Source organism: Primulina eburnea, chromosome 17, assembly GCF_022965805.1.
Source record: "Primulina eburnea isolate SZY01 chromosome 17, ASM2296580v1, whole genome shotgun sequence".
Taxonomy (NCBI): Eukaryota; Viridiplantae; Streptophyta; class Magnoliopsida; order Lamiales; family Gesneriaceae; genus Primulina; species Primulina eburnea.
Window position 1 is genome coordinate 14,629,573 of NC_133117.1, and position 15,634 is coordinate 14,645,206.

General features: G+C 37.0%; 1 long non-coding RNA gene across 3 annotated transcripts in view; it reads left to right on the top strand.

Annotated features, from left to right (window-relative positions):
• Positions 1-4,452: 4,452 nt before the first annotated feature.
• The window catches only part of LOC140818618 (uncharacterized), a 36,232-nt gene continuing 25,050 nt past the window's right edge, over positions 4,453-15,634 (top strand). The window contains exons 1-3 of one of the 3 annotated variants that reach the window (XR_012115012.1): positions 4,519-4,673; positions 9,973-10,100; positions 10,596-11,146. This is a non-coding gene — a long non-coding RNA (uncharacterized lncRNA). Of the gene's footprint in view, positions 4,674-9,972; positions 10,441-10,595; positions 11,147-15,634 lie in introns of those variants that run through there. The other 2 variants (XR_012115010.1, XR_012115011.1) reach the window with 2 other exon arrangements.

Consider the following 15,634-nt stretch of genomic DNA (forward strand, 5'->3'; position numbering starts at 1 on the left):
AATAACATATATTCATATTAAGACGCAAAATCAAGAAACATCCAATCTAAACTGGAATTTGGGGTTTTGTTTTGTTGTTGAAGAAAATAGAAAATAGAATAATACAAAAATCTGCTAAAAATAAATGTGTTCACTCACCGTTTTCACCTACGAGATGCCGGCGTTTATGTACGCTACTCGTGTGTAGAGAAAGACGATTTGAGGTGAACAAACACATCAAATATAATAAATTAATAAAGAACAAAGGGCTTTTTGAGTATTGACCATTTTATTTATCATTTTATTATCCAACTCAAAATAATACCTAACATATATATTATCCAATATAAAATAATTATCTACAGCTTTAACTTTTATAATTCTTGCCTAATTTCCTTAATTAGATTTAGGGATGTAAACGAATCAAACCGTTTGTGAGCTATTCGAAGTTCGATTCGATAAAAACTCGTTTGATCTCGTTTAATGATGCTTGTTAAGATAAACAAACCAAACTCAAGCTTTGCAGTATTCGGCTCGTTAGCTCGTGAACATGTTCGTCGGTAAGTTAATGAGTAATCTTTTAGATGAAAAAATAATAGTTTTGATATTTGATTTATTGATTTTGCATATTATTTATGAAATATATAGAAAAATCTATTAAATTTATTTAAAACTTTTAATAAGAATAATATATTTTTCTTTAAATATAAAATTTATTTTTTAATTAATTTAATGAAAATTTAAATGTATAATTCATATTTATTAAGCTTGTTTAGGCTCGATAAAGACTTGAATAAGCTCGTGAACCATGCATATATTCGTTAAATAAAGCTCGAGCTCGGCTCGATTATAAACGAACCAAACTCAAACATTCAAGAGTTTGGCTCGACTCGATTCGATTACATCCCTAATTATACCATCCATTAAACACAACGGTGCCATTAAGAGCCCGTTTGGTATCAAAAGTTTTTTCATTAAAAAAGTGTTTTTTTAAGTTGGCTTTTAAAAGTGCTTTTTTAAGTAAAAGTTGTGTTAATATTGTGTTTGGATGAATAGATAAAAAGTACTTTTTAAATTAATAAATGTTTTTGGATACATATCATTAAAGTGCTTTTTTAACTCATTAATTTATATATATTTTATAACGGATTTCTAAACAAGTGTGATGTATAAATATAAATCCATACCAAAACAATAAAATATTGAAATCTTAAAAATCATACAAACAATTGTTAATAACAATGGTTAATGTTTACATTCTACTTTAATTTATTTAAATAAAAACTAATAGTTCAATGCCGACTTTGTATTGGCAGTGATTTCTAATGTCATCTCTCAATTCTTTCATTTCCGTAATATTTTCTTGTGTTGGCTCTTATCATCTCATACCTCTGTCATGGACATAAAAAATTTCACCATCTTGCTCGATTTCTTGTAAAACATCAATATTTTCTAGTTGTTCAAGAATATCTCCAGTCGCATCGTATCGCCTTATGAAATTGTGTAAAGCAAAGCATGCCACTATAATTTTAAATTGATTATCTAGACAAAATGTGGGCATATTTTGTAATACCTTCCATCGTGCTTTGCACACTCCAAATGTTCTTTCAATAACCGTCCTTAAACTGGAATGATGATAATTAAATACTTCATTTTTTGATCTAAACTTTGGAGCCAATAGAAATTGAGGTAAATAATATCTAGTATCTTTATATGGTCCCATAAAACCTTTGAAAGTAGGATAACCTGCATCAACTAAATAATATTTACCTGCAAAAAATAAGAGTTAAAGTGTAAATATTTATCTAACAATTATTTAAAAAAACATATAAGATATATTAATATCAAACCTTCAGGTGAGAGTGTAAAATAAAATCTCTCTCTGCTTATAGCCTCTTTAAAAATTTTAGAATCATGAGCAGAACCTTCCCAACCAGCCCATACAAAAGTAAAGCACATGTCAAAGTCGCATACAGCCATAACGTTTGTTGAAGTATACCCTTTTCTTCCAATGAAATCTATTTGCTTGCTAGGCGGAACACGAATGCATATATGTGTGCCATCAATAGCCCCTATACAATCTTTAAAATAAGGCCAATATCTTTTGTCATACTTAATATATTCAGGGACATCTGTAAAATTAAGATCGATATGTTTGATGATATCTCTCGACAACTTCCATGTGGACTCTAAAACGTTGTGAAACTGTTTTGAAACAGTTTCCACCGAGTGTTGAAAACGCTCTTGAACATTTCTAACTGAAGCAGGTTGACCCATCATGTACAAAAATAATCTCACCTTTTCATAGATATCAACTCCTTTTGTTGGCTGTAAGCTATATTTTTGGAGTAGATCGTCACATAGTTTATAAAAAACATGTTTCCTCATTCTAAACATTTCAAAGCATCGTGTCTCATTACCATTCAATATCTCTGCCACCCATTGAGACCCTGATAACCACGATGTCCTACATTTTTCTTTAACAATATATTTCATAACATAATTCGTAACACCACACAAGGATAACAAAACCACTCTTTTCTTAGAGACATGTGTATTTCTAATAGAATCAACGGAAATGTCGGAATCACTTGATGCATCAGAGTTGTCTGATATAGTGGAGCCTGAACTAGCAGACATCCTGTGAAATTATATGAATAAAGATAAATATATAAAAAAACAATAAACATTGAAAGTTTTAGATTATTGCATTAAAAATTTAAACATACTACTTAGTAAAGTTGGCTCATTAATCAATAAACGAAAAAAAAAGTGCATTATTCAAGTATTTTTCCTAAAAACATAACTCATGTTAATAACGCTTCAAATCATCTTTAGTGAATGTCTTTGCCCAACCAAACTGCAGTTCTGAGTCCTTCAATCCGATAAATGTTTGCCTATTATGTTTTTTTACCCAAAACTCTAGTAACTATGAAGAATTGCTCACTGCCAACCACCATACCAGGCAAACTACGAAGAACCTCCAGACAATTTTCAATGCTACATGGATCATCTTTTGGTGTTTCGTGTATAGACTTTTGAGTCTCAAATTCTTGAAGGACACGATCAAGTTAATCGGCTAACCTAGTGGCAATGGGACCTCTTTTTTCCCCACTTTCCCTTCTTTTTCTCTTCCTTTGCTGCATAGAGTTGTCAGCTCCCATTGTTGAGTTTTCCATAAATTCTTGGCTTTTAACATTAATATAAACATCACTTTGAAAATCTCCATCTAACTGAACATCCCAATCATTTGTATCATCGTTGAAATTATTATGAATTGGTTGATCCTCTGATGATGCTGTTGCAGCACAGCCAGTTGCTATGGAACCTTTAAATATATTTTTCAATAAATCTAAATTCTTGGATCCCCTCAATCTAAACTTTGCATACTCGGGATTTTCCTGTAATTTGCAACGTAACAAAAAATAAATAAAAAATAATTGATTAAATATTTAAAATGTAGTATATAAATTATGTATCTTAATCTTATACTCCCACCAACTATTATCAGCTTGCACGGTCATCTTGTTATGATCCCAACCAAGGCCAGTCTCATTATTTCCAATAAGTTGTGTCCACAGTGCAAAATAATTTCTCATAGAATCCCATTTATTTTTGAATTTTTTTTGATTCAAAGAAAGTCCCGTACTCTCATGAAATTATGAAACTAAATTCTGTACCCTGTTTTGTTTAAATGTTTGATAGGCTTATTGCCGGATTCAATTTCTTCATCACAAATTTTTAAAAATATTTCGGTATTCTGATCAGTCCAATCCGCCTTATTATTCCCATCTGCAACAAATCCAGGTTCAACAGTCTCAATCGTATATCTAGGTGATAATCCTCGTTTAGGAGCTAACTTCGAATACATTCTATATTCAAAAAATAAAACATAAAAAACAATAGATTATCTAATTCACAATATCATAAATGAAAAAGTAATACAAACAAGGATTAAATAATATTACAGTAATATTATGGTATATAACATATTTTAATTAATATAATATTATATACGTAATACACAAGAATTGATGAATATTATATATGTAGTTGCAAAAAAATGGAATAAGCAAATACTTTCCCCTTCCTGACTTCCTGGATTTATCGGATCATTGACCGAATTGTAACATAATTATTTAATTCACAATACGTAATACAGATGTAAATGAATAGGGATTCTGCAGTAAAAAGAAAGCAGAAAAAAATGAACGAACAAAAACCTCGAAGGGAAAAAAAAATTGTACCTTGTAGAAGAATAGAGAAAAGATTGAGAGGAGGCTACTGGTGGATATTTTTTTTAAGGTTATTAAAAAAGTTAGTGAAAAAGCTCTAAAATAAGGCTTTTAAAAAAGCTCTAATTTCAACTTAAATAAGTGTTTTTTTAACCACTAGAAGCCCACTCAACAAGTTAAAAATTAAAAAATCATTTTTTTAATTGTAGCTATTTGTACCAAACGAGTACTAAGTATCAATTGTCCATAAGAAACAGGGGGAATTTGTATTCATCTCCTGTACACTTTATATTTATGGTATTATAATTTTTACGATCAGCCATATGGACTTAGGGAATGTTGAAATTGGAGTTTTTATACCATTTAAATAAAACAGCAGCTGTGGCGAATGGACTCCACCGGGAGGCAACCAAAATCTGGCGGAGCATGCGGCTGAAGCGGCCTGTCCTACTGACGCCGGTACGCACCTTCACTTGTAATTCTGTAATCGTTGGTAATTTAATTGTAACCTAGAGTTTAGATTTACTGATATTAATTGATATATCTTAATCGAATCTATATATGTGGGTCGCATAGTAAGATATCAAACAACAATGGGCATCATTAACAATACAAACAAGATTTTCAACATAGAAATTCGCTGTTGGTCACATACAAGCATCAAAGAGAAGTGTTTGAGTGCATGGAAGCTAATTTAATGTTATCACACGGGTATCACATTTTTTGATTTACTCAAATATAACTCCACTTTCGAAAACTTGGCGCATGAGCTCGAAGTTTGGTTCTCCGATGTAACCCCCATGCCTGTAACGATGCTGGAAAGAAAGAATAACGAATTTTAGGTTCATGAGGTAGCTGTTTAAGAATCCATTCTTTGAGAGCATTACTAAAAAAGTCAAGAATTGACGAGACTTACCTTGTACTCTTCCTTCAGCAGTTTATCATTGCCTTAAACAGCATTAAGCTGCATGTTCCACTTAATCCCTTCTTGATTCAACAGTTCTGAGAACTCTTTATGTCGCTTCCTGAGATTTTTCAGTCTAGACTTCAGATAACGATCTGAAAAGATGGGGCCAAATAACATTCGGAATTTCCTGTTCACACTCAATTGGCTTTATAGCCTCAATGTTGATCCTGATGCATATCCCTTTTCGATCTCGTCTATCATCATCCTTAGAAAAACCTTTTCTGCATCTCCTCTATGTTCACGGGGTATCTCGGCCATCTGCAATTTGTGATATTGTTATCTAGTTACATCAAGTGAGTGACTTACATCAATGAAGTCATCTTAATTGCATTCTATGCCCTCATTAGTTACTATGGATTGGGAAAGATTCTTATACATAGCTAAAAATGAATGGAGAAAATCTAGTGAAACCAAGTGCTATTTTTTCTTACTTTGTCATGTGGACGACAGTCAGACCAAGTATCTGTTTGTGCTTGTCTTAGAGGAAGCAAGTGCAATGACATAAACTGACTACATCTCAAACTTTCATCTTTTAAAGTTTCAAAGTTAGCAGTATGTCACTTGTAGAATGAGTTACTTGAGGCTTTCTTTATTAGGAGTTGTATAATTATTATATCAAGAAAATGAAGCAATAACCATGTAAAAAGTGTCGTGCGTGAAATAAAAGTGCCAGGGCATATTTTAATGTTTCATTCTTATGTTTAATGATGGCTGTATTGCCTTTAAGAAATTGATTGTGGAAAAAGGCTATTTTTGCAAAAAAAATTAGGAATATTCTGCTTCTTTGGGATTCAAAGTCCTTTGCATCAAAATAACATAAATGATAGCAGTATTATCTCAATCTTGTCAAGGATTACAATATTACAACCATAGCAGTTCATATATTATGGGCAGGTTTATTGCCACATCTGTATATCAGTGTTGTGTGCTAATGTGTTAGTGTTGACAAAAAGATTTTTCATCATATAACCTAAACGCTCTTTGATCAAAGATTTTCATGGAGAAGATGTTAGACACCGCTCCTAAAACTTCCAAAAACCAGCATCAAGAGGTTTGAATAAAATGACATTTGACCCACTCCTCTCACCTCTATTATATTCATCGGAAAATTCTAAGACATGTTCCTAATGTTGACTTTAAAGATTATTGGGTGTTTCTTCACTTAACATATTCTTGACTGCAAGTGTGAGTGCCATCGAAGCAAAGATAATATACAAGTTCAGAAAACTTGACATTAAAACTTTGTGAATTGAAGAAAAGAAATTAAGATTTTAGAATCTTTTTGTCACACACGAATCAAGACATGGTAGCTTCCATGCATTGTGTGATCAAGCTTTTGTGCTGAGGAAAGCAAAAGTTCCTCTTACATGACAAAGTCTATGAGTATATAAAAATGAAAAAGTAAAATGACAGTTAGAATCTTGAATAGTAGGAGGATCAAACCTATAAATCCCAAGGAGTTTGTCGAAAAGCACAAAACTTGTGAGTTCATGAAGCACGTTTAAAGACTGGAGAATGAAGAAAAAAGGAGTGGATTTGGTTTTATGGATTATGGTGGTGCTTTTGGAGTCTGGTTTTAATTTATATTTTTGAGCTGGATTTTTATTGTCTCTCTAATATCTTGTCATCTCATGGCAGTGTTCTTAAACTCAGGCTAGGTGGCCTCCTAGTTGCTAGGCGGCCTCCTGGGTGCTAGGCGATCAGCCTAGGGGCCACCTAAGCGGCAAGTCCTAGGCGTCGGGGTTTTTTGGGAAATTTTTTTTTTGGCTTTTAAGTTTTGAAAGCCACAATTAAACCAAAACATTACATTAGAAATAATTATAGGTTGCTGCTTTTAATTTTTTGGGATTGAAAACCAAATTAAAATCACTATTTGTTGGTTTGCCCTTGTCCTAACGTACCACTCTCATCTTCTTTGTCGACTTACTTTTACACACATAAAAAATTGAACAAGGTCTTAAAGGTAATTTTTTTCTTTATTTTTATTTTTCTTGCATTGCCTATTATCTTGACCCGCATTAAGCAGAAGAAGCAGGAGGAATGAACTAAGTGTCAATTGGATTTTAACAAGTTTGGGCTGAGATTTATTCTAAGAACCATTACAAGTTTCTTTGTACCGTGGAATTCACCTAGCGGCGCCTAGTCTCCGCCTAGGCTGCCTAGGATTTAGGCGCTGATCTGGCGTCCGATTAGCACCTTGTGAATTTTAGAACTTTGCTCCTGAGCTATAATTTGGTGCGCAACTACTGCTTATTCTAGGATACTTCATAGAGAAAATTATGATTTAAATTGACGTGGCTTCAAAAACATATGTTCAATTGTTAATAGATATACTACTGAATTATGACCTAGACCTACTGTGCTGTAATACTACGATTTTAAATTATGTCATTATTGCCATATTTACTGCTGAATTATGACCTAAACCTACTGTGCTGTAATTAATACTACGATTTTAAATAATGATGCCATTATTGCCATTCTATGCTTTCCACCTTGAATTCACTTCTGACAACAATTTACAATCAATCACTTTGAATTAATTTTACAGAATGAAATCTAGATTTCGTTAATTTCGTTTTAAATATCCAAATCATAGAGCAGTGATGAGGCTAGGTGGTCAGTAGTGGCAGTCATCGGAGGCACATCACATGCACCTCCCATCAGACCAAACAAGATCCAATCGGTAGAAAACTTGTCAGCGTTTACATGCCCATCAACTACAAATCTACATGTAGCTGTAACATGGAAAACACAAACCAGATTGGCCAGCTACAACCAATGTGATGTGGTACGGTGTTTCTAGCCACCCGTGCTGAACTATTCAAATTCAACGAAATTCATTAGAATTATCGAACTTGGAGAAAGGGATCTACCTTTGATGAAATAGCAAGGGAAGGGGTTTTTGGAACGTCGGCTCCAGAAATTTGGTCCTCGTGATATCCGATCCTCTGTTTATGTTATAGTGCTTGTATGTAACTTTTTTTAGCGTTAGAAGTGTAATCCTCGTAATCTAGGATGGATGGGTATAAAAAGTAAACTCTTTTTATTACAATTGGGGGTGGGGGTCGAGGTCTCAAACACGAGAATCGTGTGACAATTTGACCCTTGGTGCCACTTCGTCCGAAGCTAGTGGCAATAGCAAACTTTTAGGTGTTACATTATTAGCATAAAATGTTTGTGTCGTGCGGCCTAACCTATAAAAAAAGCAAAAAAACACCCGATATAAAATTAATAGCATTTTAGACCTCGTGTTTTTAAAAATCAGTTATAAAACCCCCTATTAGCGGAGAGGGTAAATGTTCTTGAGTTTTATAACACCGGGGTGAAATGTGTTTGAATTTAAACAAATGAAGGATGTGTTACCCTTTTAATATATTTTATGAGGTTTTATGCCTTTTAGACTTTTCACAAAAGAGATTGTTGCTGTTAGGCCCATTCTAACAACACAAGTTTGCAAATAGGATTCAGTTTGTTGAAATGAAATTTGAGGTTGTCAATAGATAGTGATAAAAATGTCATGTTACCAATTTCGATATGCGTTAGAGATATAAATAATTATGTGAAATTTATTAACTCTAAACAAAAATATCACTTTAACTCTTTTTTACTATTCAGGTTGTCTGTAGATATTGATAGTATCTTGATTGCGTTTGAATAAAGAAGCCATCTAACTAAAAGCACATTGTATTTGTAAGTGTGGTGCTTAGGTGAGAAATGTTTCGAACAAGTTTGAGAAGCACTTTTCGAGAATCCAGAAAATGTGACTTCTGAGTTTTGTGTTTTCTTTCTTAATTTTTCCTTTTTAAAAAAGATTACTATTTTTTTTCAATACTGTATCCAATTATAAAGACTTGTTTTACATAACAACACTTTAAAAGCCGATATTATTAAAGTCCTTTTTAACTACGACTTCTATATCCAGACTGCCTGTTGTTCTTGTTTGGTTGCTGTACTTGCAGACATAATTTGAGTCCTAACCCTGAAGAACATCTGCCTTAAAATCTGAAATTCTACTACAGTTCTAAAACTTGCACTTGACTTGGTGATGTGGAAATTCGTTGCTGGTACAAGAGGTGGTCGGTAGAGAAATTCTACGATTCTCTTGGGGTTCAATTTTTCCACTTTTGGCACTCTCTTCTTCAGTTATTTTCCTAACATAGTTTTTCCAGCATCCCCTGGGAATAAGTTTGCAAAATCCGCATAATTGCTGGAATAAAAAGTAATTATGGATTATATTTGAAGATGTTAATATGGAATTTCTTGACTTGGTAAGAAATATTTAGCACTGAATAAGTAAGGAATTTTAAGTTTTGCACTTGCATGTTATAGGCACTTGCATGTTAACGATAGTATAGCGAGTAATAACTTTTTAAACAATATGTTCATTGGCATGGATTGAAAATATATTGAATTCTCGACATTCTGTGTGCAATCACCAGTGTCCAGTTGTAGCTTCATTTTGATAATTTGACATCTATACCTGAATTGAATAAATACTATAGATTTCTTGTCGTTATGCTTGTGATCAATCAGCATAAATGTGCAGGGACAACATTGTTGCTGATAAAACGATATTAGGCAAAGTTCTGTTCATCATTTGGAAAACTGAAATTCATATTCTACTCTCAGTCTTTGATGATAGGGCCGGGAGACCGAGTATTGTTCCAATAAGCATTTCTAAACATTAGCTATGCCATTTTATCTATTGCCATATCTTGTCTCGTATCTTTGTGTTGTTGAGTTTGTTAACTTTTCCAATTTATCAAACTTCTGTGGTTTCTAAAACAGGTAACATTAAAATCAAAGATCCAGAACGGGAAACTTGACCTGCCATTTAATGATGAACACATTCTGTAGTGAATAACCCGGCTGTTGTGCGTGGCAGGAAGACGAAGTATTTTGTTTGCTTAATTGAGGTAAGAAAGAATGCTCATAACTGACAACATTGCTTCCAAAATACTACTCCAGGCTCACAATGAGTGATAGTTGTGATTAAATCGGAATTATATTTCAGTTCTGTTGCTTTGAACATAGTATTGATGTGTATCCGATGATTTCATGCGGCTATGGCGAAGTACCTATAGAGGAATCTTTCATGATCGTGTCTAGCTTCTTCATATTGTTCCAAATGAACATGAAATCATATATTTTCATTTCCATTTATTTGTTTTGCAATATGCTAAGTGTCATTTTACTAAAATATTTTGATATTTTAATTGAGGGTTATTTCTATAATAAATATCTGATCTCTTGCTATATGAATTTTTATATGATGATTTTTTTTATTATAAAACGTATATTTGATCATTATGAATTGTGATACCCTCCCGTCACATGAGGACCGAAAAATCAGGCTAATTTCTCGGTTCAGTCCCAAATAGTCCAAAACGTTTCAATTTTTCCCAATCCAGGTTTTCCGTCATTGTGTTAAATTGAATGGATAAACGATGGCACGTGTTTAAATAGATTTTTCATGGCCTTGATCGATTTTCTCTCAAGAGAACAATGCCAAACCCTCGCCTTTTTACTGTTGTTCTACCGTTGGAAGACGATTGAAGCCGGAGCTTCCCTCGCTGCCGCTGTTGTCTTCTTCTTCTTAACTGCTTTGCCATTTCTTAACTTTTTTTTTTTTACTAACTGATATTTTTTTTAAAATTTTATTCACCAATGAAGTTATTATGCAGAGGCACGAAAGTGTTTCGACAAGTCTAATATTCTTTTATGACCAGGTGATCGTTTAATTTAACCATTCTGTTTTGCATCTGTATTTAGCTTTCTGAAGAATTTCTTCAACTTAGAGGTGTTTTGTTGCAAGGGTGAGTGGGTGTAGTGGGTTTACATTTTGTAGTAGTTTTCTCCCTGATGTTTCTCATTCTTCTTCCTATCAGTTTTCTTCTTCTACGAGATACCTGAGTGGTTGAGTTGTTGTTTCATCTCCTCCGTTATCTCTAATAAATCTTACAAGTGCTGTAATGCACATGGGCTGTTCTCGATTGGGCTTATGTCCCCTCACGGTTATCCCATTACCCATTACTCATAGAACTTCTCCAGCCCAGACACTGGAGTTTTTACCTCCCCAGAATTAGAACCCAAGACCTCCTGGACTTATATAGATCTTGGCAGCAATCCTGGTACCAGTTGAGCTAGTAGATCAACTGGTACCAGGATTGCTGCCAAGATCTATATAAGTCCAGGAGGTCTTGGGTTCTAATCCTGGGGAGGCAAAAGCTCCAGTGCCTGGGCTGGAGAAGTTCTATGAGTAATGGGTAATGGGATAACCGTGAGGTGACTTAAGCCCAATCGGGAACAGCCCATGTGCGTTACAAAAAAAGGCGTCTTTTTTTTAATGCACATTGGCTGTTCCCGATTGGGCTTAAGTCCCCTCACGGTTATCCCATTACCCATTATTTATAGAACTTCTTCAGCCCAGGCACTGAAGTTTTTACGTCCCCAGGATTAGAACCCAAGACCTCCTGGACTTATATAGATCTTGGCAGCAATCCTGGCACCAGTTGATCATCTATATAAGTCCAGGAGGTCTTGGGTTCTAATCCTGGGAAGGCAAAAGCTCCAGTGCTTGGGCTGGAGAAGTTCTATGAGTAATGGGTTATGGGATAACCGTGAGGGGACTCAAGCCCAATCGGGAACAGCCCATGTGCATTACAAGTGCGGCTTTCAAATTTAATTATTTTTTCAGCTTGCGTGCGTTTTTTACTCGCACTTGCATTTGCACTAGAAGTTGCGTACGACGTTTCTCTGGCAGTAGGAGAGAAGGAAGAAAATGCAACTTGCTTGATGTCAGAGGGGCTTGCTGACATCAATTTTCTGTTACGATTTTTTCCCCTTGTGAGGCATGAATCAATGCACTGATTCAATCAGGCAACTCTCGTTCACTCGTCTTTAAGTATTGAGTGGATTATCAATCTCACCGAGCCAAGCAAACCCACGCACACTTGCAGAAAGTAAGCAACACGATAGTTTATGGGCAATTGCCAACCTTTGCATTCATCCGTAACATAATACAATAGGAAGCAAAGGCTTGCACAAAACAAAGGCTCACACTCGTGTAATCATGCCTTTGTGCAAATCAAGGCCCATATAAACGAAATACAAGGCAACAATATCAGATAAACTCGAGTAAATGCTCCTGGAACCGTCACTTGTCAAGCCCAACTACTTTGTCTGGATAAGAACAAGTCTAACTGCTGTAAGATTTCAAGCTTGTCAGCATGCCACTTGTCCTAGACGGTTGCCAAAGGTCCTAAAACTTCCATACAACTGCCCAAACATCAGATTCAAGGCTTCCACGTGTCCAAGGCTTCACCAACTCGAGTTGACTTGCTTGCACAGCTAAGTCCAAGTCTTCCAACATTTAGCTTTTAACGCCTCAGATTCGACGACTGTCCTCACTGTACCAAGACGAGTCTTTCCAGCGTGCTTATGTCCTCACTCACACGCACCATAGGAAACTTCCCAGGAGGTCACCCATCCCAAAATTGCCCCAAGTCAAGCACGCTTAACTTTGGAGTTCTTATGTGATGAGCTACCGAAAAGAAGATGCACCTTCGTGATATGAGTAGTACAAATCAAATCTTTTAAGCCCTCTTCAACTGTACAGTCAATTACATTGAACAGTATCAGAATCCCTCTCCTTCCGGTGTAGGAACGGTTCATTCATGTTCCCTCCACCTAAAAGCCTGCCAAGAGCCGCTCATTGTCCGTGCCACCTCATGGCACCGACGATCACCCCCCGCCCTCTTCGGCCCCGGGCCTCACATGCCCACCAGCTTTCGCTTGGTTCGTCCCCGAACCACACCGTACTCGGAGAGGTCGGTTTTGATACCAACTTTAACGCCTCAGATTCGACGACTGTCCTCACTGTACCAAGACGAGTCTTTCCAGCGTGCTTATGTCCTCACTCACACGCACCCTAGGAAACTTCCCAGGAGGTCACCCATCCCAAAATTGTTCCAAGTCAAGCACGCTTAACTTTGGAGTTCTTATGTAGTGACCCGTTCCAGAATCACCTACTAATCAGAACTTAAGCATGCAAAATTAACATTTAAAACTGAATCAGGTAAACAGCGGAAAAACAGTAATACAACCCAATCGAATCTGTAAGTACAAAATACTTAAACAACCAGATCGAACTAAATACCAAGAACAAATACCAACAACTACAGGTCAACCTCTGCCAGCTCCCTGTCCAATCCCTCCTGGACCGTCCAACCTGAGACCTGCCCCATCGAATAGGGTGTCCAAAACAGAGATAAACCGAGGACGTGAGCATAAAACGCTCAGCACCGAAAGCATGAGTATACAAGACTATGACATGCATGTATGCAAAATGTACTGGATACCAGGATCTGGGTATATCGAAATACTGCTCAGGTAAATGACGTCAAGGTATGTAGCACTCTGCGCCGTCGCACCAGGAGGTGGCTCCCATACCAAAATAAACCTGTGGATATACCGGTGACCTGACCACCGTCGGCCAACGGGGTCCAACCATCCACAACAAACGAGGGCTGAGCACCCTCTCAACAGGCTATCTCAAAGATAATCAGGCTCAACATGATTATGCAAATGCCGCATAATAAACCATGCATCATATGACAGATAATAATGCAACATATAAACATGCAACACATAGTAAAGCATACTCAATCCTGCTATCTCGGATAGTACTTCCGTACCTCAAATCAGTAGATCCTAGCAATCAGCCCTAGAATCAAGCCTGCGTCCGTAGTCAGCCAACTGATGCCGCTAGCCCCCAACTAGAGCACAGCTCCGCTACAAAACCAGTAGCTCCCCGCTAGTGCCCGAACCTCGGGAAAAGACTAGAAACCCATCAGAAACGACTAAAACGCTCTGGAACTCTCGGAATTGGCGAGTGAAAAGTGAAGCCTCGCGCTTCTATTTATAGACAACGATCGGAAGATCCGATCCACTTCGGAAGATCCGATCCGGTGCACTTCGGAAGATCCGATCCACTTCGGAAGATCCGAACTCTGCATGTCTTCCACGTGTCCAGCCACCTGTCTTCGGACGATCCGAACCCTGATCGGACGATCCGAACTCTGACATGACATGACTCGTCTGACTCCGAACAGAACGGTCCATCCGAACCCACTTCGGACGATCCGAACCAACTTCGGACGATCCGAACCCGGTTCGGTCCTTCCGATCCCACCGAAATACAATTAATCCAATAATTAACTCAAATTAGGCATCGGGATACTACATTCTCCCCCTCTAAAAAGGATTTCGTCCGCGAAATCGAGTCTGAAGAATGACAATTCTGAACAACAATACATTCAACTTAAGAATGAATTACAACTGAAAGTACAACTGAAATTACAATCATAACTGAAAATACTACAACTAGAACAACTCTGGATGCTCTGACCGCATGCGACTCTCTAGTTCCCAAGTAGCTTCTTCAGTACCTCGGCGCTGCCACTGCACTAAGACAAGAGGAATAGTCTTATTCCGCAGCACCTTATCCTTCCGGTCTAAGATCGAAACCGGTCTTTCTACAAAAGACAAATCCGGATTCAGCTGAACTTCTGTTGGATGCAAAACATGAGACTCATCCGCTACGTATCGTCTCAACAAGGACACATGAAACACATTGTGAACACTAGACAGATACGGTGGCAAAGCTAATCTGTAGGCCAAGTCTCCCACACATTCTAAGATCTCAAAAGGACCAATGAATCTCGGAGATAGCTTACCCTTGAGTCCAAATCTCAGAATCCTCCGAAAAGGTGATACCTTGAGAAACACTTTCTCGCCTGCATCAAAATGAAGAGGTCTGCGCTTGGAGTTCGCATAACTTGCTTGTCGATCCTGAGCAGTCTTAATCCGCTGTTTGATCACAAGAACTTTGTCCATGGCCTGCTGAATCAATTCCGGACCCTCGACCTGTCGTTCTCCGACTTCTTCCCAGAACAGGGGAGTACGACAACGTCGACCATACAATGCTTCAAACGGAGACATACCAATACTCCTATGAAAACTGTTGTTGTATGCAAACTCTATCAGTGGCAGATGATCCTGCCAAGCTGGTCCGAAATCCATCAAACAAGATCTCAACATATCCTCAAGAGTACGAATAGTCCTCTCTGACTGACCGTCAGTCTCTGGGTGATATGCAGTACTCAGACTCAAGGTAGTGCCCAAAGCTTGCTGAAAGCTGCCCCAAAATCTAGACGTAAATCGAGGATCTCTGTCACTAACGATACTCACGGGCACACCATGAAACCGTACAATCTCCTGAATGTACAACCGTGCCATCCGATCGAAAGTGAAATCTCTGTTATACGGAAGAAAATGGGCAGACTTAGTAAGCCGATCCACTACCACCCAGATAGCATCTCTATTCCCCGCAGACATAGGCAAGTGAGTCACGAAGTCCATCGTGATATGCTCCCACTTCCACTCCGGA